Source organism: Macaca fascicularis, chromosome X, assembly GCF_037993035.2.
Source record: "Macaca fascicularis isolate 582-1 chromosome X, T2T-MFA8v1.1".
Classification (NCBI taxonomy): domain Eukaryota; kingdom Metazoa; phylum Chordata; class Mammalia; order Primates; family Cercopithecidae; genus Macaca; species Macaca fascicularis.
Window position 1 is genome coordinate 55,789,832 of NC_088395.1, and position 24,090 is coordinate 55,813,921.

Consider the following 24,090-nt stretch of genomic DNA (forward strand, 5'->3'; position numbering starts at 1 on the left):
ATGCAACAAATGGTTTACCTCACACCGTGAAATTGTGGCTGTTAGTTTATATTCTGCTATTCCATATTTTACAATTTTCTATAAAAAGCACCTACTACTTTTTGATTAGAAAAGAAATAGTATTTTACATCAAGAAAATTAATATTAAATTCCTTTAGAGAGGATATACAATCACATATCTTTGATAAAATAAATAGTAATATGCTATTTACTTTATTATGGTGAACTTCTGGTTCATTGCCATGTCATTTATAAACTGTCATTATGCTGGTGGGAATGTCCCATGCTAATAAGCAATGAGGGCAGCCAGAAATCACCCTCACGGTCACCTGCTGGTTCCTGCCAGTTTCACTATCTGATCCTGTTTGGATCCGATCCTGTTTTAGTCAGTAGGGTTATGACCAGAAAACAAGTCCTGCTGGTCTCCTACCTCACATATATGTTTCTGTATTCACATGAGCCTTGGGCCAAGTTTCCCCTGACTGAAATCATGGTATCATAAAGCTGGATGATTTCTTGAGAGGATATAGTAAGATAAGAAAGTAATCCATACTTTTCAGTCTGTGAGTAAATAAATTAAATAATGGATGAAAAATGTATACAATAATGCAAAACAGAATAATACATATTAAATTAATATGAGGTTGCAGCAAATTTTTCTTTATCAGGCCCAATAATAAATATTTCAGTCTTCGTAGGCCACGTAGTTTCCGTGTCATGTTGTTGTATTTTTTAGAAATAATACTTTAAAATGTAAAAAGAAAAAAAAAATGCTTATCTCAAGAGCTATGCAAAAACAAGCCATAGGCTGGATTTAGCTTTCCAGTCACAGACGGCTAGCCCCTGGATTATCTTTAATTCAAATACTTGAATACTGTATTTTTGTACCAGTAGTCAAAATATTAACAAAGGAGAGTTATACCCAAAGTAAGATTTTGAAAGTCTCAAGAGAAAGTCACTCTAGCCCTGAAAATGAGAAAAAGCCTAATAATCTGTAAGAATATAGGGGGTTTTTAAGATCATGATCTAAAAAAAGATCATCAAGGTAACAAGGCAGCCATAGAAACTTATACAAAAGGGTGACTAGTCCCTCTAAGGAGAGATGAGGCACACAAACTGCATCACCTCTGGCAGAGCATGTGTGGAAGAAGTGCCAGTCATAAAAGTGGGTAAGAAGGAAACAACTGAAAATGTAACAAATTCATAAAGGCCAAACACAGGCACTTGAGAGAGCTGGAATCCCTGGAAGTCTCAGAGACAAGTGGAATTCGCATCCACAGGCAGAGTGAGATACCTGTCTCAAAAAATTTTTTTCTGAGTTTATAACACTGGATTAAAAAGGAAGAACGAAAATAACAGATGCTGGTGAGTTTGTGTAGAAAAAGCAACACTTGCATCCTGTGAGTTGGAGTATAAATTAGTTCAACCATTGTGGAAAGGAGTGTGGCGATTCCTCAAAGACCTAAGAATAGAAATACCATTTTGACGCAGCAATCCCATTGCTGGGAATATACCCAAAGGAACACAAATCTTTCTATTATGAAGACACATGCACATGTATGGTCATTGTAGCACTATTCACAATAACAAAGACATGGAATTAACCTGAATGCTCATCAATAGTAGACTGGATAAAGAAAATGTGGTACATATACACCATGGAATACTATGCAGCCATTTTAAAAAGCGAGGTCATATCCTTTTCAGGAACATGAATGGAGCTGGAGGGCATTATTGTTAGCAAACTAATGCAAGAAATGAAAAATAAATACCACATAATCTCACTTATAAGTGGAAACTAGATGATGAGAACTCACAGACACATAGAGGGGAACAATATACACTGGGGCCTATTGGAGGGTGGCGGGTGGGAGGAGGGAGAAGATCAGAAAAATACTTAATGGGTACTGGGCTTAATACCTGAGTGATGAAATAATCTGTACAACAAACACCTGTGACACAAGTTTACCTAGGTAGCAAAAGTGCACCTGCACCTCTCAACCCAAAATAAAAGTTTCAAAAAAAAAATCACAAAAAATTGTGAAATATTCTGATCTTCCTACTGAGAAAAAAAATCAGTTCATTTCTTTTTATTAAGGAAGGAAGGAAGGAAGGAAGGAAGGAAGGAAGGAAGGGAGGGAGGGAGGGAGGGAGGGAGGGAGGGAGGAAGGAAGGAAGGAAGGGAGGGAGGGAGGGAGGGAGGGAGGGAAGGAAGGAAGGAAGGGAGGAAGGAAGCAAGGAAGGAAGGAAGGAAGGAGGGAAGGAAGGAAGGGAGGGAGGGAAGGAGGAAGGAAGGAAAAGAGGGAAGGAAGGAGGGAGGAGAGAAGGAGAAGAAAACAGAAAAGAAAAACAGGGCTGAAAAATGTGGCTGTCTCTATCCGATGAGCAGGCACTTTGAGCAACTTGAGTGAGAAGTAACATAAATCAGAGGGTCACAAACAGACTTTCAAAAGTTATTCTGGCTGGTTTTTCTGAGTGATTCAATCCTGCCATGGGCTCCATTGAATCTGTGTATTGTCCTGAAGGGCACCTCTTCCCTGGATTAACAGCCCAGCTGAGGACCAACAGAGACTGGTTAGTTTAGGAAAAAAAGGAAAAGAAAAATACAGAAGACCAATATTTCCCCCTCCCCCATGATATTGTTCTCCTTTTTACATTTCCCACTCAATCTACAGAAGGAGATTTGAACACCAAAATGTCAAAGCTAAGAGAGCTCTGAGAGATCATCCAATAGAGTGGTTTTTCAAAGAACTTTTAGCAACAGAACACTTTTGTAAAATGAAATTTTATCCAAAACCCTATTGCAGAAAATGGGGGGGATAGAATGATATTTTTATACAAATATATCACTTTAGTTTCAAGTTATCTTTCTATAAAGGCTGTCAAAGAGTTTGATTGAGGTTCTTTTGCAGAACCTAACAAATTATTCTGTGGATTTCTGCATAACACTTGAGTTCCATGTTAACTTCTGCATCTAATTTTTTGGTAGTATAATTGTTGTGGCACAGCTGCAAGAAGATCTTGATTTTTACAATATATTTATCAGTAATCCATATCTTGAAAACACCCCACTTTAAAAATAAGTAAGTTATAAGTAAAGGATAGAAGAAGATATAACCCCACAAATATGAATCAAATAAAAACTGGAGGTATTAAATTAACACCTCACAAGACACACTTTATAGTGGAGATTATTACAAAGGACAAAGTGGGACATTACATAATAATCATAGAGAGATGCATTGATTCAGACGACAGAAACACCATGAGTATGTATGCACCTTCGAAATACATGAGGGAAAAACTGATACATCAGAAAGAAGAAATAGACACATACGCATTTATAGTAGAAGACTTCAACACTCCTCCCAGCAATTGGTAGGAAACGTGTACCAAAAAAAAAAAAAAAAAAAAAAAAAAAAACCCAGGCTATATAAATAGAAAAGGCTTAAACAACATTATCAAACAACTTGGCCTAATTGATATTCATAGAACAACAGCAGAATCCACATTCTTCTCAAGTGCTCATGGAATGTTCACCAAGATAAACCATATTATGGGCCAAAAAACAAATTTCAACAAATTCAAAAGGAGTGAAATCTTATAAAGCATGTTTTGTGACCACAAAAGTATTGAAATAGAAATTAGTTGTAGAAAGATACCTGGAATCCATGAAATATTAGAAATTAAACTACACTTTTAAGTAATGCAGGGATAAAAGAAATTGTAGGGAAAATTTTAAAATGAAAACAGAACATATCAAACTTTGCAAGATGAAACTAAAGCATAGGGGAAAATGTATACCATTCAATACTCACATCAGAAAGGAAGAAAAGTCTTAAATTGGCCGGGAGCGGTCAGACGCAGTGACTCACACCTGTAATCCCAGCACTTTGGGAGGCTGAGATAAGAGGATTGCTTGAAGTCAGGAGGTCAAGACCAGGCTGGTCAACATAGGGAAACCCTATCTCTAATTTATTTTTTAAAAAAGCATCATAGAACTAAATGTAAAAGCTAATGTTACAACACTTCTAGAAGAAAATGTATGAGGACCTGTGGCATCATGTTAGACAAAGATAGGATACAAAAAGCACAAATTATGAAATAAAAAATTCATACTGTTTTTAAATTTATATACATATGTCCTATCATTATTCAGTGACTACTTACTTCTCAAAGCATTATACAAACCAAATGAAGAGGTCACTAGAGGTATGATTGCCTAGAGAAATTTCCATGCAGATTTTTCCTACAAGCTCATGATGACTAAACTCTACTTAGGTTCCACATTACCCTTTAAGGAGAGCTGAATATTCATTACGCTTAAAAAAACAAAAAACAAAACAAAAACAAACAAAAAAACAAAACAAGAAAAAGCTATGCCCTCCCCCAAGCCCCACAGACTCAATCCTTGAGTCCCTGAAGAGCTGAAGAGATAATCCAAAGATCAGCCAAGGGGTCAAAGGTAGCCTTGACGTTGTATCTCTGGAACACGCTCCAGGAAAATGTGGAAACAGCAAATATTAACGGCAAAAAAATAACAGCTAGAATTGATTGGAAACTTACTATATGCCAGGAACTGTTCTGACAACTGTACTTGTCTTCACATAGTCAGTGCTCTAAACTGCCTGCAAGAAGTAGACGACTTTACTAGTACTATTTCCGAAGAACTAATGGAGAAAGGCGGCAAGAGATGTTAAGTAACATTTTCAGTGTCACCCAGCAGTGAGCAGTGGAGCCATGTGGTTCAGAGGCATCATGAACCAGTAGGGTACCCCCAGCAGGACATACATTCGTTAGGCAGGAGCTGGCCAACGCTCCCAATATGGCCTCCCACTGTGCGATGTTTCCCTCTAGGGTTCCTTATCCAGTCCAAACAATTCATTTGCGTCTTTGGCTTAGGGGAACTGTCAGAAGGCAATCAGTTCAGGGTAGTCATTGACACCAGCTCCTCCACTTCAAAAGCATGGATGACATCCCCAGGTGTTATGCCTGGGATGTTCAGGAGCTGGGTTGCCCCTGCTGTCCCATAGTCGCAGCTGTGTTAGGTGTGATCTTCGGTTTAGTATTCAGTGTGATTTCAACCTTGGCCGCAGGGTATGACTGTGGGCTCCTCATAGGCAGAGAGACCCACCATCTGTGCTGTCATTGAGTACCTCTGATTCAGTGTCATACTGTGAGACTAGGGACACAGTGCTGACACAGTGCTGATCTTACTTTTGCTGTGTATGCAAGCACTCAACCACTTGGATCAATTTGGACTCATTTTCTTCTTACTGGCCAAATATATGGATATGTGACAAGGCAAACTAACAACAGCACTGGTGAACCTTGTAGCCCTGTTAGCCACAACAAGGCTGTTTAGGAACTGCTTGAGCAATTGACACACTATTTTACTGAATCGTGTGTAGTGTTGCCTGGCCAGAATATTGACTAATTCCTTCTGGCATCACACAGAGCAAGAAGCACAGTTTTCAGCATGTACCATTGACTTAGGTTTGGCCTTTTCACAGTTGGGTATTCACAAACAGACTTTAGAATTCATTCTACATCTGATACAATTAATTAACATATTTATTACATCAAATAAGTTTTGGAAGTCAAATGCATTTTAAAAAGTAACTTGGTATTTTTACTTGCATTTCAAAAACAGTTATTACTTAATTATAGATGTAGTTGTAAAGGTAAATTGAATGAAAAAAATAAATTTTGAAGAAAAAGCAGAAATATAACTAGTAAACTAAATTTGTCTGCAATGTAATGCTTGCTTCCTATATTATTTCATTTATTCTTCACAGCAAGTATTTAGTGTAAATATTCTAATTTCTACTTTAGAAATGAGGAGATGGTCCCACAGGATATATGTATCTTGTCCACCATCTCAAGGCCAGTGTGCGAGAGGCAGGATAGAAACCCATGGCTATTTCATGAGATAGCCTATAAAAAGACAGTGTAGCTAAGACCCGAGTCCTCTCTCATCAGCAAGTTGCCCCGGTTACTTTCCCCTGTCTACTACCTAGGCCCTCATTCTTTCATCCAGCTCTGCAGCCTAGGAACTTCTCACATACTTTGTGGCAAATGGGATCCCCTACATTTAATCTCACTTTTTATTTGAATCCTAGCTTTTCAGTCCTTTTGGATAAGAAAATATTTTACAATCTCTGTAATAGAGAGAAATAATTGCTGATTATAATTTCCTTCCCCTCCTTAAGCAGTATGGATTGTGAGTAGGCCTGCAGAATTCTCTCTGTGTATATGAAGATACAAATGGAGCTCAGAGTTGAAATTCCTGTATTACGTATAGTAAGAGGGGTATCAGGCTGGATCTAGGAAGCTTCAGGGGCTTCTGAATGAGATGTGGTGACTGTCAGACTGATGGAGTTTTCTGTAGATGAAAAATAAGGTTTGCATGTAATACTATGCAGCCATAAAAAAGAATGAGATCATGTCCTTTGCAGGGCATGGATGAAGCTGGAAGTCATCATCCTCAGCAAACTAATATAGGAGCAAAGAACAAAACACTGCATGTTCTCACTCATAAGTGGGAGTTTTCACTCATTAGGTAGGGGAGCGAGAGCATTAGGACAAATATCTAATGCATGCAGGGCTTAAAACCTAGATGACGGGTTGATAGGTGCAGCAAACCACATGGCACATGTATACCTATGTGACAAATCGGCACATTCTGCACATGTATCCGGAAACTTAAAGTAAAATTTAAAGAAAAATGAAAAATGATTTAAAGAGGAAGCAGAATTTCTTTTAGAAATACAGAAGAGGAAGCTTAGCAGTCTAACTACATTAGAGAAGGCTTCATAGAGAAGGTAACACCTGAGCAGAATAAGGGAGAGTAAATGGGAGTTACTCAAGTAAAGAAAGAGGGGTAAGCACATTCCAGGCAGAGAAGACAATATATATACAGACAGGGAGGAATAAAATAGCATTGTGTGTGGATGGGAAGTATGAGCAGTCCTTGACAATAGAATGTAAAATGAAAGGTGGAAAGTGGCGGTGATTGAAACTAGAAAGTTCATAGGAGGGTGGGAAAGGGAGGAAATTTTGTATGTCGTGTTGAAAACTTGGAATATATCACACAGAGATATAAAATCAGTGCTAAGTTTTGAGTGATGGGGTTCAGGACACACCACCCCAGAATATGGGGGTATTTAGAAAACAGTAGAAACAGGAAAGTAACTCTCACCTTCCCTCAACTCTTCTCTCCTGAAGCAGGTCATAAAACCCTCATTTGACAGGTGCTGTCTCTATACCCAGAGGAAGTGAACATCTGTGTATCTCTAAAAACAGAAGGTCACTGACAGCAATCTAAACAAACAAGCATAGCTGAGTTCTCCCCAGTTAACTATCATTAGATCATGTGTTTTTATCCAATTATACTTCATCACTATCCACTTCTCTATCAAACCTAGAATAAATATACACGTTTTCCTGTTTCTTTGTGTTTTCCTTTTCCTATGTAAAACTTATATTAAATAAATGTGCATGCGTTTCTAAAAAAAAAAAAAAAAAAGAAAAGAAAATGAGGTTTGGTGCTTCTCCTTCCCTGGATTTTAATAACTTTTAAGGAAAGGTCAGATGTGTTTTCAGGAGATGTTGTGGCATTTTCCATAGGAATTGAGGCATCAGTTCTTCTCTCCGTGTTCCCACAAACTATTTCAAATGACTTTAGTATTCAAGTTATATTGTTCTGTAGTACAGTAAAATAGGTATGTTATCATTACTTTTTAAAATGTTTTTGTACCAATGGTTTCATCTCGGAACGCCTGTTAGCCCTATGTGTCATATTTTGGAAAACCCCTCCTTCAATAAAAGAAAAAAGTCTTTTATCTTTAACAATGAAAAAATATACATTTTATATATTAGCACAGATTTATATAAAAAATGAGATTACCACTAAAGTCAACATATACAACACCAGTTCTACATTCAATGCTATCAGAAGCATTTGCTTTGAGAAAGCGCACTGTGAACTTAGAACTTGAATCCCCATATCTGCTTTTTACTAGAGTCATTTATTGTTAATTTTATGAAAACTCTTGGTCACCTTTTTAAAGGATTAAATGAGGTCAGAAACAATGAAACGTAGCTCAGAGAAGTGGCTAATGGATAACACATACTCTATAAATGTGACTTATTATTATTCCTGTTTTTCTTAAAGAACTCAATAAATGGAGCTATTGTCGTAACTATACACACCTTTGGTTACTCAACCCATTCACAACCGCATACCACAGATCAAAATCATGTAGGCAGGCCCAGCACGGTGGGTCGCACCTGTTATTCCAGGATGTTTGGAGGCCAAGGAAGGAGGATCACTTGAGCTCACGAGTTCAAGATCAGCCTGGGGAACATAGCGAGAACTCATCTCTTTAAAAACTTATGTAGGCAAATTAATAGAATGGCTACTTTTAACTTTTTTTTATACAGAGGTTAATATCAGTACAGAAAAAGGAGAGGTAGTTTTCAGAGTGACGGCATCATTAGAGGCATTACTGGAGGAAAGACAGCCACCTTATAATATTGGGAGCCGAAAGCCTGAGGATTGTGACCAACTCAGCATTCCACTGGAGGCTACATGATCAAACAGCAAACTGTACCTGCCACCAGAAGGTATGCTGAGGGAAGTCACTCCCTGGTGCCATGCTCCTTGAGGTTATCTAATGGAGCATCTGGAGCCTACTGTTCAAAGAATGCAGTCATGGAGGCCTGCACTAAGTCAAGCAGCTGACTGACAACCACTCCCTTCTCCTTATCTCCTTTACTCAATAAATATGAAGGGTCTAGAAGCTCAGGGTCCTTGTTCACTAAAAGCAAGGAGCCCCTGATCCCTTCTTCAAAACATACTGTTTTGTCTTCGTCTTTATGCCCATGTTCATCCTTCTTTGTTCAGTTCGGCAAGGTCTGCAGCATTATAAAGTTCAAAGGCATGGGAACCTAGAGCTGCCCCTTCTGTCTTTCTTTTAAGTAGGGTCCAAAGGTAAAAAGGAGATTCAATCCAGAAACAAAAAAACATGGTAAAGGCTATCCCCAAGTTATTCAGTCTTGTAGAGATTTCAGTTCCAGAGAACAGAAAGAGGACTTATATCCCAATTCATTTCATGAAGCTAGTGTAACCCAGATACCAAAGTCCAACGAAGAGAATACAGATGCCCCTGACTTGTGATGCTTCCACTTAAAAATTTTCAGCTTTACAATGGCAGATAAAAGAAATGCATTCAGTGGAAACAGTACTTTGAGTAGCCATATAACCATTATGTTTTTCACTTCCAGGATCGTATTCAATAAATTACATGAGATATTCAAAGTCATGATAAAATAGACTTTGTGTTAGATGATTTTGCACAACTATAGGCTAATGTAAGTGTTCTGGGCACATTTAAGGTAGGCCAAGCTAAGCTATGATGTTTGCTAAGTTAGGTATACTGAATGCCTTTTCACCTTACAAAATTTTTAATAAATGATCAATTTATTGGGACATAATCCTATGATAACTTGAGGAGCAGCTGTACATAAAATAAAAATATAGGCTAATGTCACTTCTGAGAACACACATACAAATCCTAAACCAATTAATGATACATAGATTATTCAAAAAGATAATGTGTCATGACCCAATGTTCCCCCTAGGAATGCAACGTTGGTTGAAACATAGCAACTTACCAATGTAATTCACAATGTTAACAGATTAATAAAGGAAAAAGTCCTGTAATAATCTACATGGATGCATTACAAGTGCTTCATGAAACTGAACATATATTCAAGATAAATAGTCTTAGCAAAGGGAAAATAGAATGGAACTTCTTATTCTAATAAAATATATCTATTTTAAAAAGCACAGCAAACATGGTAATGTGTTAAAAAAAATAATTTCCAATACCTACTAGGCATGAGAGAAGGATGGCCACAATTACTGGTCCTAATCAGCATTGTATTGGGTGGGTCTGTCCGATGTTGTAAAATAGGAAAAAGGAAAAAGTATACTGTTTGAAATGTCAAAAACAAGCTGTTGTTATTCAAAGATGATATGATTGTATATGTTGAAAATCAGAAAGGATTTAGAGATAAATTTGGAATAAGGATATTTAGCAAGGTTACTTCATAGAAAACCAATATACAAATATGAAACCTGTTGGTTGAATGGAAGAAAAAAGTGTTTTCTCTGTTCTTGCCCTACAACCAGTAACATGAACGACTTCTGTGACCAAATACATGGGGAGCTTCTCTCCACACACCAAGCAAGCAATCAGTTTTGCAGCATACACCAGCTGGGTATCTTCTCATTCAACTCCAATAAGATGTACCTGGAGATAGCATCAGATTGCACAGGTTGAGGGCTCAGTCCCACAAGAGGGCCCTGCCAGTTGCCTCAAGCCCTAGGTTGTTTTACTGTGTTTGTGACCTACCAGCTATAAATTGAATTTCCCATGACTCCTACTTGGGTTCAATTAACTTGCTAAAGCATCTCACAACTCAGGGAAACATATACGTTTATGGGTTGATTAAAATAGGATATTAGGGCCGGGAGCGGTGGCTCACACCTGTAATCCCAGCACTTTGGGAGGCTGAGGCAGGCAAATCATGAGGTCAGGAGATGGAGACCATCCTGGCCAACATGGTGAAATCCTGTCTCTACTAAAAATACAAATATTAGCCAGGTGTGGTGGCACGTGCCTGTAGTACCAGCTACTTGGAAGGCAGAGGCAGGAGAATCACTTGGACCTGGGAATTGGAGGTTGCAGTGAGCCAAGATCACACCACTGCACCATTGCTCTCCAGCATGTCGACAGAGTGAGACTCCATCTCAAAAAACAAAACAAAACAAAACAAAAAACAAAAACAATACAACAACAACAAAAACAAAAACAGGATATTAGAGAGGACGCAGCTAAAGAGATGCAAAGGGTAAGGAATGGGTTAAGGGGCAGGGAGCCATGCCCTCTATGGAAATGCTGTCCTCTGTGTGCACAGCTACCCAGAAGCTCTCTGAACCCTGTCCTTTTGGGTTTTCATGGAGGTTTCCATGATGTAGAAGTGATCAATTAAACCACCAGCTGGCCATTGGTAATCAACTTAACCTTCAGCCCCTCTCCCTTCCTGAAGGTTTGGGGTGAGACTAAAAGTCCCAGCCCTCTAATCTCCCATCATAAAGCTACCAAGGGGCTGCCAGGCATCAGTCAACTCATTAGCATACAAAGAGACATCACTTTGTGGAGATTCTAAAAATATTAAGAGTTGTACGCCAGTACAGAGGGTAGAGGACCAAATATTATTTATATATTTCATAATATCACAAGTGTGTATATCAGTGTAATCAGAATACAAATTTTCAAAAATGATACTTTTCCTATTTTTTTTCTTTTTTTTAATTAATTTATTATTATTATTATACTTTAAGTTCTAGGGTACATGTGCATAACGTGCAGGTTTGTTACATATGTATACTTGTGCCATGTTGCTGTGCTGCACCCATCACTTGTCAGCACCCATCAACTCGTCATTTACATCAGGTATAACTCCCAATGCAATCCCTCACCCCGCCCCGTTCCCCATGATAGGACCCGGTGTGTGATGTTCCCCTTCCCGAGTCCAAGTGATCTCATTGTTCAGTTCCAACCTACGAGTGAGAACATGTGGTGTTTGGTTTTCTGCTCTTGTGATAGTTTGCTAAGAATGATGGTTTCCAGCTGCATCCATGTCCCTACAAAGGACACAAACTCATCCTTTTTGATGGCTGCATAGTATTCCATGGTGGATATGTGCCACATTTTCTTAATCCAGTCTGTCACTGATGGACATTTGGGTTGATTCCAAGTCTTTGCTATTGTGAATAGTGCCGCAGTAAACATACGTGTGCATGTGTCTTTATAGCAGCATGATTTATAATCCTTTGGGTACATACCCAGTAATGGGATGGCTGGGTCATATGGTACATCTAGTTCTAGATCCTTGAGGAATCGCCATACTGTTTTCCATAATAGTTGAACTAGTTTACAGTCCCACCAACAATGTAAAAGTGTTCCTATCTCTCCACACATCCTCTCCAGCACCTGTTGTTTCCTGACTTTTTAATGATTGCCATTCTAACTGGTGTGAGATGGTATCTCATTGTGGTTTTGATTTGCATTTCTCTGATGGCCAGTGATGATGAGCATTTTTTCATGTGTCTGTAGGCTGTATGAATGTCTTCTTTTGAGAAATGTCTGTTCATATCCTTTGCCCACTATTTCATGGGGTTGTTTGTTTTTTTCTTGTAAATTTGTTTGAGTTCTTTGTAGGTTCTGGATATTAGCCCTTTGTCAGCTGAGTAGATTGCAAAAATTTTCTCCCATTCTGTAGGTTGCCTGTTCACTCTGATGGTAGTTTCTTTTGCTGTGCAGAAGCTCTTTAGTTTAATGAGATCCCATTTGTCAATTTTGGCTTTTACTGCCGTTGCTTTTGGTGTTTTAGACATGAAGTCTTTGCCCATGCCTATGTCCTGAATGGTACTACCTAGGTTTTCCTCTAGGGTTTTTATGGTATTAGGCATAAAATTTAGTCTCTAATCCATCTTGAATTAATTTTCATATAAGGAGTAAGGAAAGGATCGAGTTTCAGCTTTCTACTTATGGCTAGCCAATTTTCCCAGACCATTTATTAAATAGGGAATCCTTTCCCCATTTCTTGTTTTTGTCAGGTTTGTCAAAGATCAGATGGCTGTAGATGTGTGGTATTATTTCTGACGACTCTGTTCTGTTCCATTGGTCTATATCTCTGTTTTGGTACCAGTACCATGCTGTTTTGGTTACTGTGGCCTTGTAGTATAGTTTGAAGTCAGGTAGCGTGATGCCTCCAGCTTTGTTCTTTTGACTTAGGATTGTCTTGGAGATGCGGGCTCTTTTTTGGTTCCAAATGAACTTTAAAGCAGTTTTTTCCAATTCTGTGAAGAAACTCATTGGTAGCTTGATGGGGATGGCATTGAATCTATAAATAACCTTGGGCAGTATGGCCATTTTCACGATATTGATTCTTCCTATCCATGAGCATGGTATGTTCTTCCATTTGTTTGTGTCCTCTTTGATTTCACTGAGCAGTGGTTTGTAGTTCTCCTTAAAGAGGTCCTTCACATCCCTTGTAAGTTGGATTCCTAGGTATTTTATTCTCTTTGAAGCAATTGTGAATGGAAGTTCATTCATGATTTGGCTCTCTGTTTGTCTGTTACTGGTGTATACGAATGCTTGTGATTTTTGCACATTAATTTTGTATCCTGAGACTTTGCTGAAGTTGCTTATCAGCTTAAGGAGATTTTGGGCTGAGACAATGGGGTTTTCTAAATATACAATCATGTCATCTGCAAACAGGGACAATTTGACTTCTTCTTTTCCTAACTGAATACCCTGGATTTCTTTCTCTTGCCTGATTGCCCTAGCCAGAACTTCCAACACTATGTTGAATAGGAGTGGTGAGAGAGGGCATCCCTGTCTTGTGCCAGTTTTCAAAGGGAATGCTACCAGTTTTTGCCCATTCAGTATGATATTGGCTGTTGGTTTGTCATAAATAGCTCTTATTATTTTGAGGTATGTTCCATCAATACCGAATTTATTGAGCGTTTTTAGCATGAAGGGCTGTTGAATTTTGTCAAAAGCCTTTTCTGCATCAATTGAGATAAGCATGTGGTTCTTGTCCTTGGTTCTGTTTATATGCTGGATTATGTTTATTGATTTGCGTATGTTGAACCAGCCTTGCATCCCAGGGATGAAGCCCACTTGATCATGGTGGATAAGCTTTTTGATGTGCTGCTGAATCCCGTTTGCCAGTATTTTATTGAGGATTTTTGCGTCGATGTTCATCAGGGATATTGGTCTAAAATTCTCTTTTTTTGTTGTGTCTCTGCCAGGCTTTGGTATCAGGATGATGTTGGCCTCATAACATGACTTAGGGAGGATTCCCTCTTTTTCTATTGATTGGAAGAGTTTCAGAAGGAATGGTACCAGCTCCTCCTTGTACCTCTGGTAGAATTCAGCTGTGAATCCATCTGGTCCTGGACTTTTTTTCGTTGGTAGGCTATTACTTATTGCCTCAATTTCAGAGCCTGCTATTGGTCTATTCAGGGATTCAACTTCTTCCGGGTTTAGTCTTGGAAGAGTGTAAGTGTCCAGGAAATTATCCATTTCTTCTAGATTTTCCAGTTTATTTGCGTAGAGGTGTTTATAGTATTCTCTGATGGTAGTTTGTATTTCTGTGGGGTCGGTGGTGATATCCTCTTTATCATTTTTAATTGCGCCGATTTGATTCTTCTCTCTTTTCTTCTTTATTAGTCTTGCTAGTGGTCTGTCAATTTTGTTGATCTTTTCAAAAAACCAACTCCTGGATTCATTGATTTTTTGGAGAGTTTTTGTGTCTCTATCTCCTTCAGTTCTGCTCTGATCTTAGTTATTTCTTCCCTTCTACTAGCTTTTGAATGGGTTTGCTCTGGCTTCTCTAGTTCTTTTAATTGTGATGTGAGGGTGTCAATTTTAGATCTTTCCTGCTTTCTCTTGTGGGCATTTAGTGCTATATATTTCCCTCTACACACTGCTTTAAATGTGTCCCAGAGATTCTGGTATGTTCTATCTTTGTTCTCATTCGTTTCAAAGAACATCTTTATTTCTGCCTTCATTTCGTTATGTACCCAGTAGTCACTCAGGAGCAGGTTGTTCAGTTTCCATGTAGTTGAGCAGTTTTGATTGAGTTTCTTAGTCCTGAGTTCTAGTTTGATTGCACTGTGGTCTGAGAGACAGTTTGTTATAATTTCTGTTCTTGTACATTTGCTGAGGAGTGCTTTACTTCCAATTATGTGGTCAATTTTGGAATAAGTGCGATGTGGTGCTGAGAAGAATGTATATTCTGTTGATTTGGGGTGGAGAGTTCTATAGATGTCTATTAGGTCTGCTTGCTGCAGAGATGAGTTCAATTCCTGGATATCCTTGTTAACTTTCTGTCTCGTTGATCTGTCTAATGTTGACAGTGGAGTGTTGAAGTCTCCCATTATTATTGTATGGGAGTCTAAGTCTCTTTGTAAGTCTCTAAGGACTTGCTGGATGAATCTGGGTGCTCCTGTATTGGGTGCATATATATTTAGCATAGTTAGCTCTTCCTGTTGAATTGATCCTCTTACCATTATATAATGGCCTTCTTTGTCTCTTTTGATCTTTGATGGTTTAACGTCTGTTTTATCAGACACTAGTATTGCAACCCCTGCTTTTTTTTGTTCTCCATTTGTTTGGTAAATCTTCCTCCATCCCTTTATTTTCAGCCTATGTATGTCTCTGCATGTGAGGTGGGTCTCCTGAATACAGCAGACTGATGGGTCTTGACTCTATCCAGTTTGCCAGTCTGTGTCTTTTAATTGGAGCATTTAGTCCATTTACATTTAAGGTTAATATTGTTATTTTTGAACGTGATCCTGCCATTATGATATTAACTGGTTATTTTGCTTCTTAGTTGATGCAGTTTCCTCCTAGCCTCGATGGTCTTTACATTTTGGCATGTTTTTGCAATGGCTGGTACCAGTTGTTCCTTTCCATGTTTAGTGCTTCCTTCAGGGTCTCTTGTAAGGCAGGCCTGGTGGTGACAAAATCTCTAAGCATTTGCTTATCTGTAAAGGATTTTATTTCTCCTTCACTTATGAAACTTAGTTTGGCTGGATATGAAATACTGGATTTAAAATTCTTTTCTTAAAAAAAAAATAAATAAAATAAAATAAAATAAAATTCTTTTCTTTAAGAATGTTGAATATTGGCCCCCACTCTCTTCTGGCTTGTAGAGTTTCTGCCGAGAGACCTGCTGTTAGTCTGATGGGCTTCCCTTTGTGGGTGACCCGACCTTTCTCTCTGGCTGCCCTTAAGATTTTTTCCTTCATTTCAACTCTGGTGAATCTGGCAATTATGTGTCTTGGAGTTGCTCTTCTTGAGGAATATCTTTGTGGCATTCTCTGTATTTCCTGGATTCGAATGTTGGCCTGCCCTACTAGGTTGGGGAAGTTCTCCTGGATGATATCCTGAAGAGTGTTTTCCAACTTGGTTCCATTTTCCCACTCACTTTCAGGCACCCCAATCAGACGTAGATTTGGTCTTTTTACATAATCCCATACTTCTTGCAGGCTTTGTTCACTTCTTTTTCTTCTTTTTTCTTTTGGTTTCTCTTCTCGCTTCATTTCATTCATTTGATCCTCAATCGCTGATACTCTTTCTTCCAGTTGTTCGAGTCGGTTACTGAAGCTTGTGCATTTGTCACGTATTTCTCGTGTCATGGTTTTCATCTCTTTCATTTCGTTTATGACCTTGTCTGCATTAATTACTCTAGCCATCAATTCTTCCACTTTTTTTTCAAGATTTTTAATTTCTTTGTGCTGGGTACGTAATTCTTACTTTAGCTCTTAGAAGTTTGATGGACTGAAGCCTTCTTCTCTCATCTCGTCAAAGTCATTCTCCGTCCAGCTTTGATCCGTTGCTGGCGATGAGCTGCGCTCCTTTGCCGGGGGAGATGCGCTCTTATTTTTTGAATTTCCAGCTTTTCTGCCCTGCTTTTTCCCCATCTCTGTGGTTTTATCTGCCTCTGGTCTTTGATGATGATGGTGATGTACTGATGGGGTTTTGGTGTAGGTGTCCTTCCTGTTTGATAGTTTTCCTTCTAACAGTCAGGACCCTCAGCTGTAGGTCTGTTGGAGATTGCTTGAGGTCCACTCCAGACCCTGTTTGCCTGGGTATCAGCAGCAGAGGCTGCAGAAGATAGAATATTGCTGAACAGCAAGTGTACCTGTCTGATTCTTGCTTTGGAGGCTTCCCCTCAGGGGTGTACTCCACCCTGTGAGGTGTGGGGTGTCAGACTGCCCCTAGTGGGGGATGTCTCCCAGTTAGGCTACTCAGGGGTCAGGGACCCACTTGAGCAGGCAGTCTGTCCCTTCTCAGATCTCAACCTCCGTGTTGGGAGATCCACTGCTCTCTTCAAAGCTGTAAGACAGAGTCATTTGCGTCTGCAGAGGTTTCTGCTGCTTTTGTTGTTGTTTACTTTGCCCTGTCCCCAGAGGTGGAGTCTACAGAGACAGGCAGGTTTCCTTGAGCTGCTGTGAGCTCCACCCATTTCGAGCTTCCCAGGGGCTTTGTTTACCTTCCTAAGCCTCAGCAATGGTGGGCGCCCCTCCCCCAGCCTCCCTGCTGCCTTGCGGCGAGATTGCAGACTCCTGTGCTAGCAATGAGGGAGGCTCCGTGGGCATGGGACCCTCCCGGCCAGGTGTGGGTATAATCTCCTGGTGTGCCTGCTTGCTTAAAGCACAGTATTGGGGTGGGTGTTACTCGATTTTCCAGGTGTTGTGTGTCTCAGTTCCCCTGGCTAGGAAAAGGGATTCCCTTTCCCCTTGCGCTTCCCAGGTGAGGCGATGCCTCGCCCTGCTTCAGCTCCCGCTGGTCGGGCTGCAGCAGCTGACCAGCACCAATTGTCTGGCACTCCCTAGTGAGATGAACCCAGTACCTCAGTTGAAAATGCAGAAATCACCGGTCGTCTGTGTCGCTGGCGCTGGGAGTTGGAGACTGGAGCTGTTCCTATTCGGCCATCTTGCTCCGCACCCTACTTTTCCTATTTTTTTAAAACAGAGTCTCACTCTGTCACCCAGGCTGGAGTTGCAGTGGCCTGAACATAACTACCTGCATCCTCGACCTCCTGAGTTCAAGAGATCCTCTCACTTTAACCTCAAGAGTAGCTAGGACTAACGCTACATGTGTACATGCATACATTCATGCATTCATTCATTTATTTTTGGAGTGAGGGGATCTCACTATGTTGCCCAAGCTGGTGTCAGTTTCCTGAGCTCAAGAAATCCTCCTGCCTCAGCATCCCAAAGTGCTGAGATTACAGGCTTGAGATACCACACTAGGCCACCATTTTCAATAGTTTCAAATATTTCGGAATAAAATGAACAAAAGATGTGCAAGACTTCTTTGGAGAAAGCTGCAAAAGTTTATTTCAATATTTTTAAGTCAAATATCTTAGATAAAAACAGTTCGTGTTGTTTCAGCTTGTCTTCGTTGAAACCTGTGGTTGTCTGTCACCTATAATAGAAACATAACAGGAGGGAATATTAGTAGCAGAACTGTATTCAGATGACATTAAAGGTATGCGAAGGACACGAAAGTTTTGGTTTTATACCATGGGCTGAAACCAGAAGCCTAAGAATAACCTGATGGCTAACATTCAGTTAAACCTCTGCACAAACTTGAAGATAGTCTTCCAAGCATATACATTAGCAACATTTTTAAAACACCCTGCTTTCTGTCGTTCAAGGAAACCAAAAACTGTCTAACTTCAGAACACATTAAATCAAGTGACCTATTAAAAGGTGTCTGAAAGTGAAAAGCAAACATTGTATATAGTTTTAATAAAAATATAACCAACACACAACAAACCTAAGAAATAAAAGGAATTTACAAACAATGTATAATGTAATGTAATGTTTTGGCTTGAAATAATAGCCTGGATGTTCAACAAGCTCCTGGGAAGCAGTTAATGTTACATTAGGAATTGCGTAAGTGCAGTGAATGGAAAGCCCAGTACTGCATTTGTTTTTTCTCTGTTGCACACAAGTGCAAAAATATTGCTTGGGGCTAGTTTGCGTTCTGTGGTCTTTCAGGTATGGTAACCATTTGTCCAAGATTTTCACCTGATATCCTGATATCAATATGAAGAGTCTCTCTTTTTACACTTGAAAGTATTCCCATTGGTAAAATAAATTACATGGTCAGATTCAGTTTATTCTATCACTATTATTTTTAACATCAAAATGGGAAAGAGGTGTATACCATGAACAGTGGGGCAAAAAAAAAAAAAAAAAGAAAAAGAAATGGAGGGAGAGGAAAATAGAAAAGGAGAGCCAAATATCTAGAAAAGCCAAATAATTGTTTCTAAAAGTTAAGCATTTTTGAGGGATAAGTGGTAAGTTTCAGAAGTTCTTCCACAGTCTTTATGATGTTTAGATATTCAGGTATTACTGGAATAGATTAACTAATGTGTGTGTCTCTAGCATATCAATCATTCATTCATATTTTGAAAATATTAGAGTTCAAGAATGTATTCACTTTCAATTATACCATATATTCAGTATCTGTTAGGGTCTTGTTCATATTCCATGCTGAGCATTTTCCATTTTCCATTCTCCATTTTCTTACTGTATTCACAGATACTTTTCAAAAGAACAATCTTTTAAATTTATTACTTGTGGATTACATTTCCTCTTACTAATGATTCATAGCTGTCTCCTATTAAGTACCTCTTTCCTTTTTCCTTAGATTTATTCTATTGTTCTTTATTCTTTTCATTTTTTATTATTTTCCTTTCTCATGTAATTTGCTAACTATTTTAACAAGATAATCATTTAAGACTATAAGATTCCTAAGAATGCAACTGAGGCTTGTTCAACGGGCTCCTGGAAATAATTGAAAATTATCTTTCAATGTAAATAGTCTAATGGAATGGTTCAGCAGTGTAGAGTAAAAACATTTAGGTAATTTCTTCCATAAACATGGAATGCTTCCTATAAATTCAGAAGTTCTTCTGATTAACAGTTGCCAATTTGAAAAATGTGTGGAAAAGATACTTTCATCAAGCAAGTTGCCCACTCATTTTCTCTTTCTTTCCTTCTTTCCTTCCTCCCTCCCTCCCTCCCTCCCTCCCTCCTTCCTTCCTTCCTTCCTTCCTTCCTTCCTTCCTTCCTTCCTTCCTTCTTTCTTCTTTTTTTTTTTTTTGACAGAGTCTCGCTCTGTCGGCAGACTGGAGTGCAGTGGTGCGATTTTGGCTCACTGTAACCTCTGCCTCCCGGGTTCAAGCCATATTCCTGCCTCAGCCTCCCGAGTAGTTGGGACTACAGGCGTGCACTACCATGCCCAGCTAATTTTTGTATTTTTATTAGAGATGGGGTTTCACCATGTTTGCCAGGATGGTCTCGATCTCTTGACTTTGTGACCTTGTGATCTGCCGGCCTTGACCTACCAAAGAGCTGGGATTACAGGTGTGAGCCACCGTGCCTGGCCTGCCCACTCATTTTCTTAGGAACCATGAAATCTCAACTCAGATATTATAACTGGACTGAAACTGATTGTTATGAAAAACAAATCATATCTTTGTATTCCATCCAATAGAACATGAGGATACAGAAATCAACTTTGAAACAGATTTTAATATATCTGATTTGCATTTACTATTTTCAATAACAGCAAAAGATGGATGTAGAATTTATGGAATTCAGAATCTCACAAATAATGTTAGAGCTGGTACTAGAATCTGCTTAAGTTGCTCAAGATATTTCACACAAACTGGTATTAGAAATGCATTATGTATTTTTTAAAAGCAGAAATGAGAAAAAAATCTGAAAATTGTTAGTTGTTGGGTATAATCAGAATTAAGAATATGCTTTCATATTTGATGATTCGATATGGCTTTGACACAATTTGTGTCTGTATCTGACAGTGTTTAAGTCTCGTAGTCAGGCAACTGGAGTCTGAACAACCTTTCAAAGAAAGTCTGCATTTGAACTCTGATTTTAAAGGGGTAGTAATGTTCTCTCTTACTATCGAAAGTATAATATTGTGGAAAACAGAAAGCATATAAGTTTGCATCTTAATAGATAGCATACCTCCTTCTGGCATTTTAAATTGTCTGATTTTGGCAGAATCTTCTCCTGGTCATCAGGACCATGTCTGCATTCATCCCCAGTCTTTGACTGAGACAGCTCCTGGAGATCAGCTTTCAGGTCAGGCACTTAAAAATACAAAGGCTATCAACTGAAGAAGGCAAACAAGAAAGATAATGATAATATCCTTTTCCTCAGTGTTATGAAATAAAAGGCTGTAGGCTACTGTGGCAATAAATGTGATGCAAAGATGTCCCACCTTTGTTTTCCTGTATTATGAAATCTTATCTTAAATGACAATCTGAGGAAAAATCAGACCACACTTATATTTCCTATACTTTACCATTGTGTATTATAAACAGTGAGTATCAGCTATCCAGGAAATCTGAAGACTGCCCAATGGATAGCATTTTAATCATAACGTAAATGTAATTTTCTGAAAGATTAGATGAATGTATTGGTAAGCCTATGACAAATCTTACAGTCCTGACACTCATCACCTGTTGAGGTAACTTGAACATTTTTTGGTTAAAATTAAACAAACTTAGGTCCAAAGGCCCTATATGTAACTTTCCATAAATGAATCGCATTCAGAAAAAAAGTACCAAATATAACAGCAAAATCACTGTCTTCCACAAGAGTACAGGAACTTGAGTGAAAAAAAAATTAATGGGTATTGTTGACAGTCATATTCTGGAACCCCCTTAACAGTGAATTGCTAAAATAATCCATGACCCAAGTTCTGTCAGTGTTTAACTTCGGAATGCTATCTGTTGAGGAAATAATTTCTGTTTCATGATAATCTTATCGTACTTTGAGTTTTCTAATTATAAAAGTTTAAACAACTATTAAAAAGTCTCTTAAAAATATACTAATACAGCTACCTGTATGCCAATGTCCTGAACTATCCAGCTTTTACCAAACATACTGTCAAAAATGCAGAGCAAAGGAAACAGTGGCTGTCATTCATTGACGTCTTTTCTGGAGTTGCTATCCTGCTTCACGGAACTGTGTTTTGTCCTGAGCCAATACTGAAGTACCTTGCAGTACAGACACATTCAAGCATGAACATTTTAAGCAAAATCATTCATGTTTTCTAACACAGATGGTAGGAAGAACACAAACCTTGGAATGAAACATGAATTCCTTCTCCATGAGTCAAGTGTTCTTGGTAAGCCCCCATTTCAGAGCCTCAGTTTTCTTATTTATAAAATGGGACTAATATCCTTATGCAAATGGACTTTATTCAGGGTGTTACAAGGTAGGGTGACTTGGCATTCTACATGCTATTAAAGGGTGCATACAATACTGTGGACACCACAGCTGAGAAGATCAGACAATATTCTAAGAAGATCAAACTAGTGAAATTTTGTACACCGCATTAAACAGTTTCATCTGATTTAGCAAGGACTGTATTTTCAAGCATGCAAAATAAACCTGCAAGAAAAAGAGAAGATTCATTGTATCCAGGGACTGCATGAAGCTGCAAACTATACTGTTCACTTTTCCAGCCAACTTTCAGCAAGTGTTTGAGATCCTTTCCTAATGTTTTCTTTCCTCCTGTTACTGGTTTATGGCAAAATGCATGACGCACATATAGGCTTCTTCTGCCCACCACCCCCCCGCCCACCATAGATAATATTCCTTCCCTTCCCAGCACCTTGAATATCAGTTGCACCCCTGATCTTCTCTCTCCTGACCAGGAGTAGGATCCCGACTTTCAGTTGGTGGTTCCTCTTGCTGAGGTTTCTCGTCACTGGGCTCCTGGAACCAGAGGTGTGTGTGTGCAGATAAAAAGTTTTGTTATCAATACATTTAAATAATATAAATATACAGAATACATAGATATTTCTGATCATGAGTCTAAAGACATTTCTCCAATACTCTTCCACATACTTATACTTCATAAAGTTACTCTTCCCACAGAGAAGTTACTCTAAGACAGTTACCCTCAAGGGCCTTGGAAGCTGTTTTAATCTATGTTGGGATGAATATGCATAATCTTTTGCAAATAAGCATGAGAAGGAAATCATGCGAAAAAAATCTGGGGAACACACTATCATCCATCCAGACAACAAAAGAACTTAATTCTCTTGGATTAGTCTTTCCTTCAAGAGATGCCATGATCATTTTTATAGCATGGGAGACCTTTATCGGTGAATCTATACTGGTTCAACAACAATTACAAAACATATTTTTGTAACAACAAGTTACAAAAATAACTTTTTGCTAATAGAAAACATCAAAGGTTAAGACACTCACCGGCAGAGGCCCAATCAGCTCAGGAGGTGGTACACTTCTCCTTGGTCTAGGCCTATATGTTCATCTTCCTCGCCAAATCATATTTCACACTGCAAACAGAATACTGTGAATTGGTAAATGCACTTGAAAGGACAGCTGTATTTGACCACTTCCATGACCAAATGTTAACTTGTCATTTTTTAAAAGTTGATAAATACTTACAATCTAAGTCTCAGGGTAAGTGTAAGTGTGTGCCTTCCGAATGCTTGCAAAGCCACTTAAGTTGGTCAAGCTAGATGAGCAATGCCTTATAGCTTCTGGCAAAAGACACAGGATATTTCCGATGAGGTTTGGTTTCACAACCAAACTCTCCTTCATGGAGGCATTTAGGAAAATACAGCCAGAGAATTAAAACTACAGTGACCGGGGGGCGGAGCAAGATGGCCGAATAGGAGCAGCTCCAGTCTCCAACTCCCAGCGCGAGCGACACAGAAGACCGGTGATTTCTGCATTTTCAACTGAGGTACTGGGTTCATCTCACTGGGGAGTGCCAGACGGTCGGTGCTGGTCAGCTGCTGAAGCCCGACCAGCGAGAGCTGAAGCAGGGCGAGGCATTGCCTCACCTGGGAAGCGCAAGGGGGAAGGGAGTCCCTTTTCCTAGCCAGGGGAACTGAGACACACAACACCTGGAAAATCGGGTAACTCCCACCCCAATACGGCGCTTTAAGCAAACAGGCACACCAGGAGATCATATCCCACACCTGGCCGGGAGGGTCCCACGCCCACGGAGCCTCCCTCATTGCTAGCTCAGCAGTCTGTGATCTACCTGCAAGGCAGCAGCGAGGCTGGGGGAGGGGCGCCCGCCATTGCTGAGGCCTAAGTAGGTAAACAAAGCTGCTGGGAAGCTCGAACTGGGTGGAGCTCACAGCAGCTCAAGGAAACCTGCCTGTCTCTGTAGACTCCACCTCTGGGGACAGGGCACAGTAAACTAAACAAACGCAGCAGATACCTCTGCAGACACAAACGACTCTGTCTGACAGCTTTGAAGAGAGCAGTGGATCTCCCAACACGGAGGTTGAGATCTGAGAAGGGACAGACTCCCTGCTCAAGTGGGTCCCTGACCCCTGAGTAGCCTAACTGGGAGACATCCCCAACTAGGGGCAGACCGACACCCCACACCTCACACGGTGGAGGAC

General features: G+C 39.4%; 1 pseudogene; it reads right to left on the reverse strand.

Annotated features, from left to right (window-relative positions):
• Window positions 1–18,042: 18,042 nt before the first annotated feature.
• Window positions 18,043–22,996, reverse strand: LOC102129318 (X antigen family member 3-like; annotated as a pseudogene).
• Between the last annotated feature and the right edge of the window lie 1,094 nt (window positions 22,997–24,090).